Below are 16,165 nucleotides of genomic sequence, written 5' to 3'. Positions count from 1 at the left end.
AGCCTTGCTGCCTGGAAATACTTTGCAGCACCAAGGGACTATAGAAGATTAAGCTGGACTCTGGATGGTGTAAGACAACTACAGCACCTCTAGAAAGGAAAATCAAATTTTCAGCTTATAGACTTCAGGAAACAATCAAGATAGATTGAATTTGGCCTGTGAAGAATGACAAGTAAGGATGTCCTCAATGTTCCAGAAGGGGAAAAAAGTTCTCTACATCTACAATAGGGATTAGAGACCTTATCTCTCAGAGCTGAAATAGCCCTCTTGGTTGCCTAAGTGGAGTAGAGGCTATCTTATCAATGATTTCATTTAACACCGCTTCAATCCGACGACGGGACAACGTGCTTGGTGACAGAATATGAACGTGTGCCTGTCGCTCTGCCTTAAGTGAAGTACTAAGGGGTGTGAGTAGCCCCATGAGTCAGAGCTGTAGGGCAGGGTGAGAGGCTGTGAAGTGCGTGGATGCGTGTGCCTCCTTGTTCTCCATCCGAGAGGGAGGTTTAGGGTGAAGGGAAGGTCAAGAAGCCCCTTCTTCATGCTGTCTGCAACTTAGACACATGCTGAAATAACTTCAAAGACAGACGCCCAGCATACACTAGCTGAGGACAGGGGACACATCTCATAGGCAGAAAACAACACCACAGAAAGATCAACACAGAGAACCGCCGCTCAGTGGATCTTGACTTAACCTGATATTCATACAGGAAGGAACACCAGGCTCAGGCTATAAGAGAGGGTAGGTGAAAAGCGTTCATGTGGGAATGTGTTTCTAAATGTTTTTTTATTATTACACTTAAGCCCTGAAGATATTATATAAGAGTTACTGAGGTTTATTTAAAGCCTTACAAGTGATCTTTTTCGAATGCTTGATTGAAACTCTTACTTTGTTTCTGTAATGAGGTTACTTATTCTTGGTCAATTTCTAAATTAATTAGTTGAGCCAACCAGAGCGCCCAATGTCCGTCTCGATGAAAATTTTGGTTTATTGGTTTCAATGTATTTTTCACATGGAGCCTTGTATAGCATCTCACTGTAAGGCTCACATTTGCAGGCGTACATATATTTTACTGGTCTGTATGGTGTGGGAAACATCACTGCATTGTAAATGGAGTTCATAAATACCATCACTTCCTAATAAAACTCTGACTCCATAATCTACTTTCTCTGGCATTCACTGAGCTGTCTAATATAAGAGCAGTGCCTGTTAAAACACATGGACAGAGTAGAAAGAGCAAGTCTGAGGCAGACAGATTAATCTAGATAGATAGATAGATAGATAGATTTGCATTACTTGTCACAACACATTCTTGTTTCATGGACTGAAATTGCCATCTGAATCGTGCCATATGCAAAGCACTAAAGCCCATATGTTGGAAATGATAGGAAGGAAGCTCCAGCAGGCAATCTATTCCACTAGTTAATCTCACTCTACTGTCTACATACAGAAGGCATCTTCTCTCAGTTGCTATAGTAACGGTGACCACCACGGACACACAAACCAGGATTATACTGTGATATTCATCCACTTTGCTTGAAATGCGAGTGGTCTGTGATAGATGCCGTGTTAAAGGGATGAGTTGTATTTAAAGCCCATCTAACATGGTCCTTTGAAGATGCTTTTATCCTCCACTTCATGCTAGTATATTAAAGTGGATCCGATCTTCATACGAACAGCACAGATATCAAAGGTGCAGCATTAACATTGACTGAGTGTGTGAGTCCATTTTCTCGGAAGGACAAATATACATATCATTCAAGCTACCCCGCTTTAAGCTCTGACTGTTAAACACCCACTTAGCTTCTATTCATGCTTTTGTAGCGTATGAGTCAGAGGACGGGATCTAGTACAGTTGTTTGTTGGCACAAACACGGTAAAATACTATTTTTCTAGGGTACATTGTCATAGTTCCAAAAAACTGATGTTTTGTGTAATGATGCCATCATAATGGTTTGAATTGTATGACGTATTACTGTTATTATGGCAAATTAATTCCCTAGAAAATGCTGATATCAGTGCTGTAGGTTTTTATATTCTCTGTTCTTTTGCAAAACAAAAACCATGACTATCAGTTCCCATCTAACTCTTGCTGAAATTACTCTGGACAAACTAGGAAAAAGAACAGTTTGGATTTCTGAAGTGTTTTATGTTGGGGGATGGAGGAGGAAGTGGTGGCGTGTTTGTTGCTTGTAAATGGAAGTTTTACAGTAAGATGATAACATGACATATGATGACGACAATTCAGAACAACAACGAGGAGGGGGAGATGGGCAAATATTTTGGTAAATAATTGGCACGAAGAGTCCTGAAATCTTGAACTGTGATTCTGTTCTGAATGCTATTACTGTGTAAATACATATTTTAAAATTTACAAAGTAACATAGTGAAAGTAAAAGAAATAACCAAATGAATAGAGAGAGAAAAAGATTATCTATCTAAAAAAAATAGATGATATGACACTGTAAGTGAAACATAGATAGATAGATCGAAACCCCTTGAAACTTTGGATTTGTTCACAAAAGCACTGAAATATATTTTTTCCTTTACAAAAGTCCTGAGAGGAAACACTCTTAAAAATAAAGGTTCCAAAAGGGGGTTTTCTGGTCATGTCATAGAAGATTTATTTTGGGTTCTTCAAAGAACCTTTCAGTAAATTTTATAACTTTTCAGTTAATTTTTTCTTATTACTAAGAACATTTTACTATTCTAAAGAACACATTCTAAAGAACCTTTTGTGCAAAGAAAATGCTCCATGAATAATGAAGGTTCTTCATGGAACCACTGATGCCAATAAATAACTTTTATTTTTAAAGTGCCCCTATTATGGGTAATGAAAGGTTCCTATTTTGGTTTTGGAAGTCTCCAACAACAGTTTGAAATGGATGCAAGGTCAAAAAACATTTTGATTGTCTTATAATATGCATTCATTTTTACCTTACTTGCTCAACGACTCCCAAATGATTCGCTCAATGATTAACTTTTCCAAACCCCTTCTTTGCGTGACGCTAATCTGCTGTGAGTGGTCCAAGGTCATCCTGCCTGAAATGCCTGATAAAGAAGCGTTTGTGAGCGCAGTGCTGCTTTGTGTACAGCGTTACCGGGGAAACCGCTATTTTTACCACAGTCTATGATTTTTACCTATTTTCATTCAGACGAACGCGAAGAGACCAACAAGTGGGCGGACAATATGCAAATGCTTCAAGTAGACGTCAAGATGAAACAGTTTGGGATTCGTTTTAAAAACGACTCGTTTCAGTGATTCAGAGTCGACTCTTTCTTTTGAGAGACAATAACTTTATACACGGTGATTTAAAACTTTGCAGGATGTTTTCATTCACTTGGAGTTGTTTGACACACTGCATGAAAGGTAATTTTCAAAAATCCATAATAGGGACACTTTAAGAATGAATGCTAAGTTTCTTGGGGAAATGCAATACTTTTGTGAGTGAACGCAAGAGTTTTGCAAACAAACACAAAGTATTTGGTGAATTTAAAAGCACTGAAATATAATTGTTTACCTCTTTAGGTGATGGTAATTTGTTCTATTCACCTGAGCAAGCCATTTTTTGGAGTAGCCTTTTTTTTCTTAGTGTGAAAGCCTTTTTCCAGAACCTTTTTTTAAAAGAACTTTTTGTGCAATAGAAAGTTTCTATGGCTGTAGAAAGTATCAATTCCAATAAAACGCCTTTATTTTTAAAAGTATAAAACCTTTCCAGAGCACAAACATTTCTTTATACTAGTAATGTCATGCTACGGCTACTGTGGTGGAATGAGGAGACACTGGAGTAACTCAAAACACAGTCTTTAATCTTCAACTTCGGGTAACACAGGGCAGGCAGACACACACGTAGCACTAGGACGAACATTCAATACCGGACAACCAACTCAGAAAAGGATACACATTAAATACACGACATGATGAGGGGAGGACGAGAAACACCTGGGATCAAGAAACATAATAGGAACAGGAAACAGGAAGGACCAAATAAGGGCATAATGATACAAGAGGGAAAACAAGGAACACATGGGAAGGAAAACAACAAAACGGGAACACAAGTCTGACATTACTCCCCCCTCCCCGAAGGCGCTCTGGAGGCCACTCAGGACAGGCCTACTTAGGACGGCAGGCCTCCAGGGCGGTACCCATTCCGGGACCCATGGCGGAGCAGGCAGTTCGGGACACCATGGCGGAGCAGGCAGACTAGGAGGCCATGGCGGAGCAGGGAGCTCGTGGAGCCATAGCGGAGCAGGCAGACTAGGAGGCCATGGCAGATCAGTCAGACTAGGAGGCCATGGCGGAGTAGGGAACTCAGGAAGCCATGGCAGATCAGGGAACTCGGGAGGCCATGGTGGAACAAGGAACTCAGGAGGCCATGGCGGAACAGGCAGACTAGGAAGCCATGGCGGAGCAGAGAGTTCGGGGAGCCATGGCGGAACTGGGAACTCAGGACGCCATGGCCGGACGGCCTCGCCACTCGGCCCGACCACTATGGATGGGCCCATACTACCCCCCCCCAAAAAATACTTGGGGAGAATGCCGTCTTTTGAGGCCCTCCTTAGGCCTAACTCGGGAACAGTGGCCCTCCCTGGGCTTGACTTGGGGACTGGAGCTCTCCTTGGGATGGACATAGGAACTAGAGCACTTTCTGTGCTACACTTGGGGATTTGAGCCTTCTCTGGGCTGAACTCGGGGACTGGAGCCTTCTCTGGGCTAAACTCGGGGACAGGAGCCCTCACTGGGATAAACTCGGGGATAGGAGCCCTCACTGGGCTAATCTCGGGGACAGGAGCCCTCACTGGGCTAATCTCGGGGACAGGAGCCCTCACTGGGCTAAACTCGGGAACAGGAGCCCTCCGTGGGCTAAACTCGGGAACAGGAGCCCTCCGTGGTCTAAACTCGGGAACAGGAGCCCTACGTGGGCTAAACTCGGGAGCAGGAGCCCACTCTGGGCTGGATTGGGGGACTGGGAAGCCCTTACGAGGAGCTGGCACTGGAGGGTGCTCTGGAGGAGCAGGCACAGCAAGGCGCTTTCGAGGAGCTGGCACTGGAGCGAACTCAGGGACTGGAGCCGACACTGGAGCGGACTCTGGGGCTGGAGCCGACACTGGAGCGAGCTCTGGGGCTGGAGCTGACACTGGAGCGAGCTCTGGGGCTGGAGCTGACACTGGAGTGAGCTCTGGGGCTGGAGCCGACACTGGAGCGAGCTCTGGGGCTGGAGCTGACACTGGAGCGAGCTCTGGGGCTGGAGCCGACACTGGAGTGAGCTCTGGGGCTGGAGCCGACACTGGAGCGAGCCTAGGGACTAGCACCAATCGTCTTCTCCTCCTTAGATTCCCCTCTAAGTTCGGGGTGAAAAAAACTTTTTCCACTTTAAAGAACCTTTTGTGCAATAGAAAGTTTCTATGGCTGTAGAAAGTATCAATGCCAATAAAACATTTCAAGTATAAAACCTTTCCAGAGCACAAACATTTCTTTATGCTAGTAATGTCACGCTACGGCTACCGTGGTGGAACGAGGAGACGAGGAGTCACTGGAGTAACTCAAAACAGTCTTTAATCTTCAACTTCGAGTAACACAGGGCAGGCAGACACACACGTAGCACTAGGACGAACATTCAATACCGGACAACCAACTCAGAAAAGGAAACGCTTTAAATCAATAAACTTAATGGGAACAGGAAACAGGAAGGAACAAATAAGGGCATAATTATACAAGAGGGAAAACAAGGAACACATGGGAAGGAAAACAACAAAACGGGAACACAAGTCTGACAAGTAAAAAGTTCTTTAGGTAATTAAAATGTTTTTCACACTAAGTAAAAAAAATATTTTTTAAGAACTGTTTACTGAAAGCTTCTTTTGTGGCATCACAAAAAAAAACCTTTTGGAACCTTTGTTTTTCAGAGCGTGAGATGAACACGTTAAAACAGATACTGCATGTGATATTCAAATGATGAAAGTCAATTTTCACAATTGCCGTAATTGTTGCGACTACAGTGGATAATGATGTAAAGCTAGAGCAGCAAGCACTCGCGACAGAGCAGCAGATTTGAACACCCTAATTAATGCACTGCCATTTGCAGCACAAACATCATAATCAGGCCACAGCAGGACAGACATACAAATGTGTGCTTAAAATCGAGAAGCTGAATGGCTGCAATAATGGGCATGCCATTATCTCAATATAAACATGAGGCGAGCAACCAAAACAAATGAGCTTTGAGTGCTTTCCTATTCATCTGTTCCTCACAGACTATCAGCATAAGCCCTCAGGAGCCCAATAAACCCGTCTACCCATTCTGCTTTCGATAGTAGTAGTGATTCAGCTTTCTAAAGAGAAAACGCCAGTGGTTGCTACATGTCTGTCTTTACATCCGCCCTCATTTATAGTAATATATTTGTACGGCAGCGAGCAAGTGTGTGCATATATGTGCGAGTGCAGTCTCCCATCACCGTGGTGTGGACATGTAGAAGCCTGTTTTCAAATGCTCCACAGGCCTGATATTTTTGAGATAATCTGCTGAAAACTGATCCTCTCCACACTATCGCCTGCAGAGGAACGTGTGGGCACATCAGCCCCCAACATCAGGAGCCTTGTCTGTCGCTACAGCAACAGCAAAAAGCCTTCCATTACCGCTACAGCATTCGCAAGGGTTTCTGCCAGATGGCGCTTCTCTGATAACAAGACGGCAAAATGCATACAATGCACTCTCAATCAGATGTGTCCATCTGTGAAAAACAGTCTGAAACAACAAGTCTTGTCATGCATTGGTGAAATACCAAAAAAGTGGCTGAGGGTTTGAGAAAAACAAACAAACATGTGATGTCTGTACTGTATCTTGTACTCACTCTACCATGATGGATTGTTCTTTGAGCTGTGTGAGATGGTGGTATTGAGGGAAGCCTGTCTCTTTAAGAGCCAGTCCTTGGGCAGGTTGGCTTGTTGAGTGGGGAGGTGGAACCTTGTCTGCTTCTACAAACAAGCATTTCTATCAACAAAACGTGTCTCACTAGCGGGCTGATCTTGAGGGTGTGCATATACACGAGACTGAATATTGAAGTCGTGCTTGATTTTCTTTTACGATACTTCCTAATGCTGTATGTGTGATATGTGAGTCCCGTTTCATCAGCACCTGAGGTTTGCAACACTCTGCTGGAGGGGCCACCAACAGCTCAGGTGTGTCACATCTATTTGTCAGTAAGTGTGTTTATGTGTTCAATAGAGTTAAATTGTTATGTGGCATTTAAAATACTGCCACTTGAAAGAGCTGGGTTGTGCAGTAGCTTTTGAACTCTGTAACTTTTAAAAGAAAATGAGTATCCTTGTGTTGCAATTTCTGTAAAAGCCAGAAATATGCTCTGGTCAAGCTCAAGCACTTAAACTTGTGAATTATAATCGGACTATTCACGCAATAGCAGGAAAGTGTTTGTGTTCACACATTATTTGAGATGGAAATGGTGTAGGAATACAGATACACTGTTATTCTGTGGTAGATGCTGGTTAAAGGAACCATGTGCCAATTACGTTTCCATGGAAGCTCCCTGATAAAATAATGGGTTTTTAAGTACATACGCCGAGATTTCTGTGGGCTACTATGAGATTTTTGCATGTATTTTGTATGGAAGTGTATTTTGTGCTTCAGTGTACATCCAAGTTCAGAAGTCTGTCACTAATTCTTTATTGCTTAAAGACTTTTCAAAGAAGTGTTTCATACAGTATAGGCACAAAATCTGGAAGGATGTACATTACACCTTTCTAAAATGTGCTTTTTAATGTGCAGCATCTGAGAGGCAAATATGTATGTGTTCCTAGACTGGTAAAATGCATAGTTTTGATGAGCCACAATAGAAAATGCTGTTAAACCTATAAGTGCACATTCTATGTAAAATAAGTTACTGTTATTATTTCCATGAAACACTTAAGGAGAAATTCTGAAGAATCCTTATGCAGCTTCTTTTCACTAAACGACTGTTTATAGTGCCATTCTCCAGAATGAGACCATAAAACATCAGATCATGCCCTTCACTGCAGCTCTCAAGTGTCATTCTCCAAATATTCCCATTTGAACTGCTGTGCTGTGTTCAGTAACAACACACACAAGAACAATATTGTTGTTTTTTGAGGGGATCAGTGATGTTGAATCATTGTGACTATTGTAACATGCTAATCTCAGCTTTCCCGTACAAAGCTTTTCCCAAATTCATTCCCATTGTAAAAGCACTCCATTATTCAATCATTTCAAAAAAAATTTTTTTGTATCCCATGAAAGGAGAAAAAGTCATGAGGGTGAGTAAATAATGACAGAATTGTAGTTTTACCACATTTTTGTTGCAACCATTTTAAAAGTATAGTTTAAAATTTTGCATCATAAAGAACACCCTTTACATTAATCACTGTAATGCACAGCCTCATGTGGCTTATTGCTTTAACATCAATTAGAAAGAGGAAAATTCTTATCAGAGGAACACAGCTGTCACACCTCAGTTGTTGTCAGACACCTTTGTGTATTTAGTAGATGTTATTTCAGTAGATATGTGCTAATAGTTAATAGCAGCACCACCAGAAAAAAAAACCTGACTTAATTTTCATCAAAAAAAAGCATAGGGGAATACAAACACTGAATATTATGCAAACATGTAATTAAGTATGTGTTAAATAATATGCATACACTTTATGCATTTAACCTCACTTTGTTTATGTGTCTGTTCTGTTGACTTTGATTAAATACCCGCAAATAACTTTCAGTTAAAGGGGTCATGACATGGATTTTTTTTTATATGTTCCTTGAAGTTTACTTATAATGTTAATAAAGTTTTTTTGCACAAAAAGAAAAAAGAAATAAATATGTGGGGAAATTATCATTTTCAACCCTCATTCTGACCCTCTGTCTAAAACGACCTGTTTTAAAGGGGTCATGAATGGAGAAACCAAAATGTCCTTGATCTTTTGACATATAAGAGGTCACTATAAAAACATCAGGGACAGTATTTGCGTTGCCTTCCTTCTGATCCCAATGTTAGAAAAGAGTGAATGGACTTTCCAGACCACATCAGTAAGAACTCGGTCCTTTGTTCTAGGGGAATACAAACACTGAATATTATGCAAACATGTAATTAAGTATGTGTTAAATAATATGCATACACTTTATGCATTTAACCTCACTTTGTTTATGTGTCTGTTCTGTTGATTTTGATTAAATACCCGCAAATAACTTTCAGTTAAAGGGGTCATGACATGTTCCTTGAAGTTTACTTATAATGTTAATAAAGTTTTTTTGCACAAAAAGAAAAAACTAATAAATATGTGGGGAAATTATCATTTTCAACCCTCATTCTGACCCTCTGTCTAAAACGACCTGTTTTAAAGGGGTCATGAATGGAGAAACCAAAATGTCCTTGATCTTTTGACATATAAGAGGTCACTATAAAAACATCCTGTAAGTTTCAGAACTCAAAACTTTCTCGTTAGTCTAAAAACAGCTTATATTGAAGGCAGTCTGTCAAAAGGACAGCTTGTGGAATGTACTACTCTATGATGTAATAGTGTGGATAAGCACCGCCTCCGCAGAAGAAGACCGACATCACTGCTTGTTTAGCCCCGCCCACCGATTCATGCATGCAGTGGAGAGAGGCGAATGCGCAGGTCTACGCAGAAACCAAATGATAAAGATGCTCTGAAGCAAACAAGATGCTGTGCAGTGCCAAGTTGTGTGTCAGGGACAGTATTTGCGTTGCCTTCCTTCTGATCCCAATGTTAGAAAAGAGTGAATGGACTTTCCAGACCACATCAGTAAGAACTCGGTCCTTTGTTCACTTCATTTTACCGCAGATTAGTTTACAAACAAGGCACAATTCGACGCAGGATTTTCAAAAAGATTGAAACTAAAAGACAATGCTGTGCCGGCTATATTGGATTGAACACAAGTGTGAGTAACTGTTTTCATTATGTGGTCACTATTGCTTTGTCTGTTAAACAGATTGTTTAATATGAACTGAGTATTTATGCATTTTAATCTAAATCACAGCAGCGTCCATCTATGAAGGGTGTAGACTGTCAAAGACACAACTATTAGCCAATCATAGCGAGTCTACAATCAGCCATGCCTATTCAAACGGAGCGTTCTGATGAGAGGGGTTAAAAACAGGACAGACAACAGCTTATTACTTCTAAATATGTTTTTTTAATGTAAAAATATTGATAACATTGTAAGTGGACCTCAGAGGCCGTTCATTACCCCTTTAAGGGACGGGTCCTTTAAGACTTGTCAGGAATCAGCCACTGTTTTGATTGGCTAACGTCATTGCATAGGAAACCGTATCAATGCCCCCTCACTATTGCATGAGTGTTTTGACAACATGATCAAAATAAAATGGTCATTTCCAGACAAAGCATTTACTTACCATTTTTGATGCAGCTGCAGTCAGATTTGGTACCGCTTCATCTTTCAACACGGTTCTTTGTGAACTCTCCATGACACCGTGCCTCATTTACAAAACAACATGCTCCAATCAATCCTCTGACATGATCCGGGATGCTATTTAAAAATAAGCTATCCACTTGTTCCTTACGCCATGATCCTTCTGATATCTGTACAAAGATGTGAACGAGCTGTTTAAACCAAACACGTCAAAGCGCAAGTTCTTTCACTCCATTTGTCTGAAAGCGAATGTGCACCTGTATACTGTATCCAGTGTAGACAAGCTAGCCTATGACTATTCGTCAATGTCTTGCTCTGGAGACAGTTTGGAGGCATGTTTGTGCCCGGGTGATGTTATCTCGCACCTCAGATCCAAACAAGCCATTTTTGGAGCTTGATTAAATAAATGCTTATTTATTATGAGGACGGTTTAAAGGGTTAGTTCACCCAAAAATGAAAATTCTATCATTAATTACTCACCCTCATGTCGTTCTAAACCCGTAAGACCGTTGTTCATCTTCGGAACACAAATGAAGATATTTTTGATGGATTCTGAGAGATCTCTGACCCTCCCATAGACAGCAATGTAATTACCACGATCAAGGCCCAGAAACATAGCAAGGAGATCGTTAAAATAATCCATGTGACATCAGGGGTTCAACCGTAATTTTACGAAGCTACGAGAATACTTTTTGTACGCAAAGAAAACAAAAATAACGACTTTATTCAACAATTTGTCCGCTTGACGCAGCTGACACAGAATAGCATACACTGTTTACATTCAATGGATACTCTTCAAAATGGCACCAGGGTGACGCGGAGACGAAAAGTTGAATAAAGTCGTTATTTTTGTTTTCTTTGCGTACAAAAAGTATTCTCGTAGCTTCGTAAAATTACGGTTGAACCCCTGATGTCACATGGGTTATTTTAACGATCTCCTTGCTATGTTTCTGGACCTTGATCGTGGTAATTACATTGCTGTCTATGGGAGGGTCAGAGAGCTCTCAGAATTCATCAAAAAATATCTTAATTTGTCTTACGGTAAGGTCTTACGGGTTTAGAATGAGTAATTAATGACAGAATTTTCATTTTTGGGTGAACTAACCCTTTAAGCTATGAAACTTGCAGGATGTTTTAATGGTACAAAGACCTCTTATATTCTAAAAGATCAAGACAAATTTTATTTCTCATGTCATGACCCCTTTAAACGTCACATTTCATTTTTATTTCTATTGCTGAAATTCGAATGCTGAACATGCTTCTCCAAAATGTTCTTTTTATGAGAAGCTAATAATTCAAATCTGAATCGTCTTGCTTTTTAGCTTCATGTTTAGTGTGAAAGGGCCTTCAGTTGTAGGACTCTAGGCTACATTTAAATCTATATCAGTTATAATGAATCGCTGTGGATGATTCATTGAATTTTGATGATTTGTGAAAGAAGGTAAAAAATGATGACAATTTCCCTGGATAATTGCCAATGTGTCAAATGGCATAAAAGGCCCCTGACTGTACTTTTCACATCTGATGTGACACATATTAATTAAACACGGCTGGAAATAGCACCTTCGACAATCACAGAGTGAGCTGCTCGGGAAATAAAGTAATGTTCAAATATAGCCTGCGCGCTTGCTTTCACTGGCAGGTGTCTGCACAAGAGACCGGCCAGAAAGCATAAGTGATAATTGACATGGCATCCCCAGCATCAAGGACTGTAGATGAAGGCTTCCTATTGTGACATGCTAGAGAGCATCCTTCATGGAAATTGACCTCTTCTCAGCTTTCCCGTTCAAAGCTTTTCCCAAAATTCATTCCTATTAGTGGTTGCAAGAGCGCTCCATTAATCTACAATGGGAAACAACAAAAAAGCAGATGGAGAAAACAGACAAGAATCCAAAATCATCTTGCTATTTCGTCATCTATAATTGAGATTGACGTCACTCAGGTCATTTGCAAATCATACATTAGAAAATATCTCAATAATTCCTTGCTTGCTATGATTTTTAATCTTTCTTTTAGTGTAAAATATTGCTGTTTGTGCATGTAAACGATCTAAAAAAAGTTATATCCATGGCAAAGGAAGTTCATCTCTCTAGTAGAAAACACCACAACAACTGTCGTTATTTCAAATTCAAATTCAATTCAAAAAGTTTTATTGTCTATCCCCAGTGGGGTAGAAAATTGTCTTTAGACAAAAGGCTCAACACACAAACAATACAAATAATCACTAACACAAATTAGCATTGCATACATCACTTTAAAAATACAGCTGTAATAATACATAAAAATCCATTTCAAGATCCCATTTAAAATACCAAAGTTTTCTTATTCTTGGCCTTTTTCACCAAAGGCACTTCATACTGTCTGCCAGATGGAAGTAACTATAAAGAACTATGCAGGGGATGAGAAGAGTCTTCCACACTAACAGAGGGTTTCCTTTTTAATGCCACAGTATAGAGATCAGTGAGAGGTGTACTTGTCTCTCACCAATTATTTTACTCGCCACGTTTATAATCCTTAAAAGTCTGTTTTTGCTTTTCACAGAAAGAGTTAAACCAGGATACAATATTACAAGTAAGAACAGATTCAATACAATAAGTGACTTATATACAACTATCAGAATGTCGTTTTCAATGTTAAAACTCCTCAGCTTTCTCAATAAGCCTTTTTTAAAACATTGTCTGAATGCTTATCAAATGAAAATTGGGAGACAGTCTCTGTACCTAAATATTTAAAACAAAAATCCCACTTGTTCAACTTCCTCTCCATTAACTAACAAAGGTTTGCAATGTGCTCGTACATTATCAGCCCCATAACACATTACTTTAGTTTTACTAATATTAAGCTGCAAAGAACTCTCCTCCTTCCAAATTTTAATAAAATTAACAAAATTGAGGTAGGTATCTAATGACTGAATATCTTTTACACGTCCCACCAGCGCCATATCATCTGCATATCACAGGTCATTTAGTTTATAGAAATAGAAATTTCCGTGACTTAGTTACGCCATCAGGTTACACATTTGCATAATGCCCGCCTACTGGCTGCTTTGGTCCGCCCTCTAAGGACAGTTGGGTGAATGATTTAGCCATGACAAGGAGACGTTAGTTTATATGCCATATAATACCGTTTACAGCTGCTCATGAAGCCTCAGGAGCTGAAACCTGATTATGGTAAGGGGCATAACATTTCCGATGCACAAGTCGTTGACCAATCACAACAGACTAGGCCATTTGACCAATCAGAAAACCATAAAGAGTAGAGATGAAACGGTTGCACGTTTGATGATAAACCACAATAAAAGAAGTCCCCACAGTAATAAAAACTTTGTTTTGGGTCCTCTGACCTGACATGACAGAAAGCACAGTGCAGAGAGAAAATATGAAATAATAAATGAATTAATGAATAAGATTATTGCATATGGCTGAACCAACCGGCTTTTCCATGGCATTTGCTTCTCATCATCTCTTTGTGTATTGCCTGCTGCTGCAGTGTTTTTAAGTGCAGCGCTGCTTTGTTTACAGAGGTTACTGGGGAAACAATTCTATTTCTGCTGTTCCATAAGCGCCACCTGCTGTCAGACAGTGGGTTTACATTCTCATTCAGTCTGCCTGCCATTTCTGTTCAGACCAGATTTTTTTTTGTACATCTTAAACGGCAGATGGAAAGCAAGCTAATGCTTTCTAAAATCCTCAACTCTTTGCATAATAAGATAGCTTCCACTTGTTTATGGAGAAGATAAAATGCCTATAATCTGTAATTTTGACTCATCCTTTTCCTAAACATTATCATTTTAAATAAGTTTAAAATATGGCCATCTGTCAGTCCTGTGTCTTGTGTTTTCCTCCCCCACGTGCTCCATGTTATGTTTATGCCCTTATTTGGTCTTCCTGTTCCTGCCCTGATTGTGTTCATTTGTTTCCAGCTGTGTTTTCCCTCATGTCATCATGTTCATTGTTTCCAGGTGTTCCCTCATTAGTTTCCATGATTTAAGCCCTGTGTGTTTCCATGTCTAGTGTGCTGTCTTGAACGTCAATCCCATGTCCTACGTGTGATTCCCTAGATGTCAATAAAGACTGTTAATTATGATTCTCCTGTGTTCTCCTCGTTCCTTGTTCCTCGCTCCTCACCATAAGCACACCGTGACAGTAGACAGCACCGTAAACAGAAAGTAAGCGGTGCCCCTTCTCCCCGTTTTTGTTTTAGTTTTTTTTTTAAGTTTTTTTGTTTTCCTTTGCTCCCCCCACAATTATGGAGATCGCGGCACGCTTCATTGCCCTAGCCCGTAGAGATCTCCCCTTCGTCGAGTATGCCAGGGAGCTCTGTGGGCATGATGCCACCATCAACTCTTTGTTCTGGCACAGGGTCAACTACCATCGCCCCGTGGCCCTCCCAGACACCACGGGACTAAGCTGGAGGGAAGGGATCCTCTGTTGTCTGGAGAGCGTCCGGCCCCGAGCCAGAACCAGCCCGCCATCAAGTCCGCCGGCCGTTCCTCAGGCAAGCCCGCCGGCCGCGGCATTCCCAAGCCCGCCGGCCGCTCCTCATTCAAGTCCACTGGCCGTTCCTCAGTCAAGCCTGCTGGTTGTGGCATTATCAAGCCCGCCAGCCGTTCCTCAGTCATGCCCACCGGCCGCGGCTTTCTCCAGCCCACCAGCTGCGCCGATGTCAAGCCCACCGGCCGCGCCATTCACCTCTAACCAAAGGAGGAGGAGGAGGATAAAAACACTGTTCTCCGCCCTCATCCTAGCCCCAGAGCTCGCTCCAGTGTCGGCTCCAGCCCCAGAGCTCGCTGCAGTGTCGGCTCCAGCCCCTGATTTTAGCACAGAAAGGGCTCCAGTCCCCATGTCCAGCCTAGGGAGGGCCACAGTTCCCGAATTAGGCCTACGAAGAGCCTCTGAAATCGATATCCGACATTCTTCCCAAGGATTTTTTTTTGGGGGGGGGTAGTAAGGGTCCATCCGTCGAGGCCGGGCCGAGTGCCGAGGCCAGGCTCCCCGAGCTCCCTGTTCCGCCATGGCCTCCTGAACTGTCTACTCCGCCATGACCTCCTGAACTGTCTGCTCCGCCATGGCCTCTTAGTCTGCCAGCTCCACCATGGCCTCCTAGTCTGCCTGCTCCGCCATGGCTTCCTAGTCTGCCTGCTCCGCCATGGCCTCCTGAACTGCCTGCTCCGCCATGGCCTCTTAGTCTGCCTGCTCCACCATGGCCTCCTAGTCTGCCTGCTCCGCCATGGCTTCCTAGTCTGCCTGCTCCGCCATGGCCTCCTGACCTCCCTACTCTGCCATGGCATCCTGAACTGTCTGCTCCGCCATGGCCTCCTAGTCTGCCTGCTCCGCCATGGCTTCCTAGTCTGCCTGCTCCGCCATGGCCTCCTGACCTCCCTACTCTGCCATGGCATCCTGAACTGTCTGCTCCGCCATGGCCTCCTGAACTGCCTGCTCCGCCATGGCCTCTTAGTCTGCCTGCTCCACCATGGCCTCCTAGTCTGCCTGCTCCGCCATGGCTTCCTAGTCTGCCTGCTCCGCCATGGCCTCCTGACCTCCCTACTCTGCCATGGCATCCTGAACTGTCTGCTCCGCCATGGCCTCCTAGTCTGCCTGCTCCGCCATGACACTCCGAACTGCCTGATCCGCCATGGGTCCCTGAACGGGTACCCCTCTGGAGGCCTGCCGTCCCGTGTCTGTCCTGAGGGGCCTCCAGAGTGCCCTTCCCCCTCCGGTCTCAGTTATCTTTGGTGTGTGTACTC

The 16,165-nt window shown here is 42.3% G+C and overlaps 1 long non-coding RNA gene across 1 annotated transcript in view; it reads left to right on the top strand.

Moving 5' to 3' along the window:
- The first annotated feature begins 7,004 nt into the window (after positions 1-7,004).
- LOC107565595 (uncharacterized) overlaps positions 7,005-16,165 on the top strand; it is a 20,772-nt gene continuing 11,611 nt past the window's right edge. The window contains exon 1 of the long non-coding RNA XR_001606391.1: positions 7,005-7,178. This is a non-coding gene — a long non-coding RNA (uncharacterized lncRNA). The remainder of the gene's footprint in view (positions 7,179-16,165) is intronic.

This window comes from Sinocyclocheilus grahami, unplaced genomic scaffold, assembly GCF_001515645.1.
Source record: "Sinocyclocheilus grahami isolate Dianchi unplaced genomic scaffold, SAMN03320097.WGS_v1.1 scaffold1010.1, whole genome shotgun sequence".
NCBI lineage: Eukaryota > Metazoa > Chordata > Actinopteri > Cypriniformes > Cyprinidae > Sinocyclocheilus > Sinocyclocheilus grahami.
Note: the sequence above shows the minus strand (reverse complement) of the source record. Positions and strands in the feature narration are given on the sequence as shown.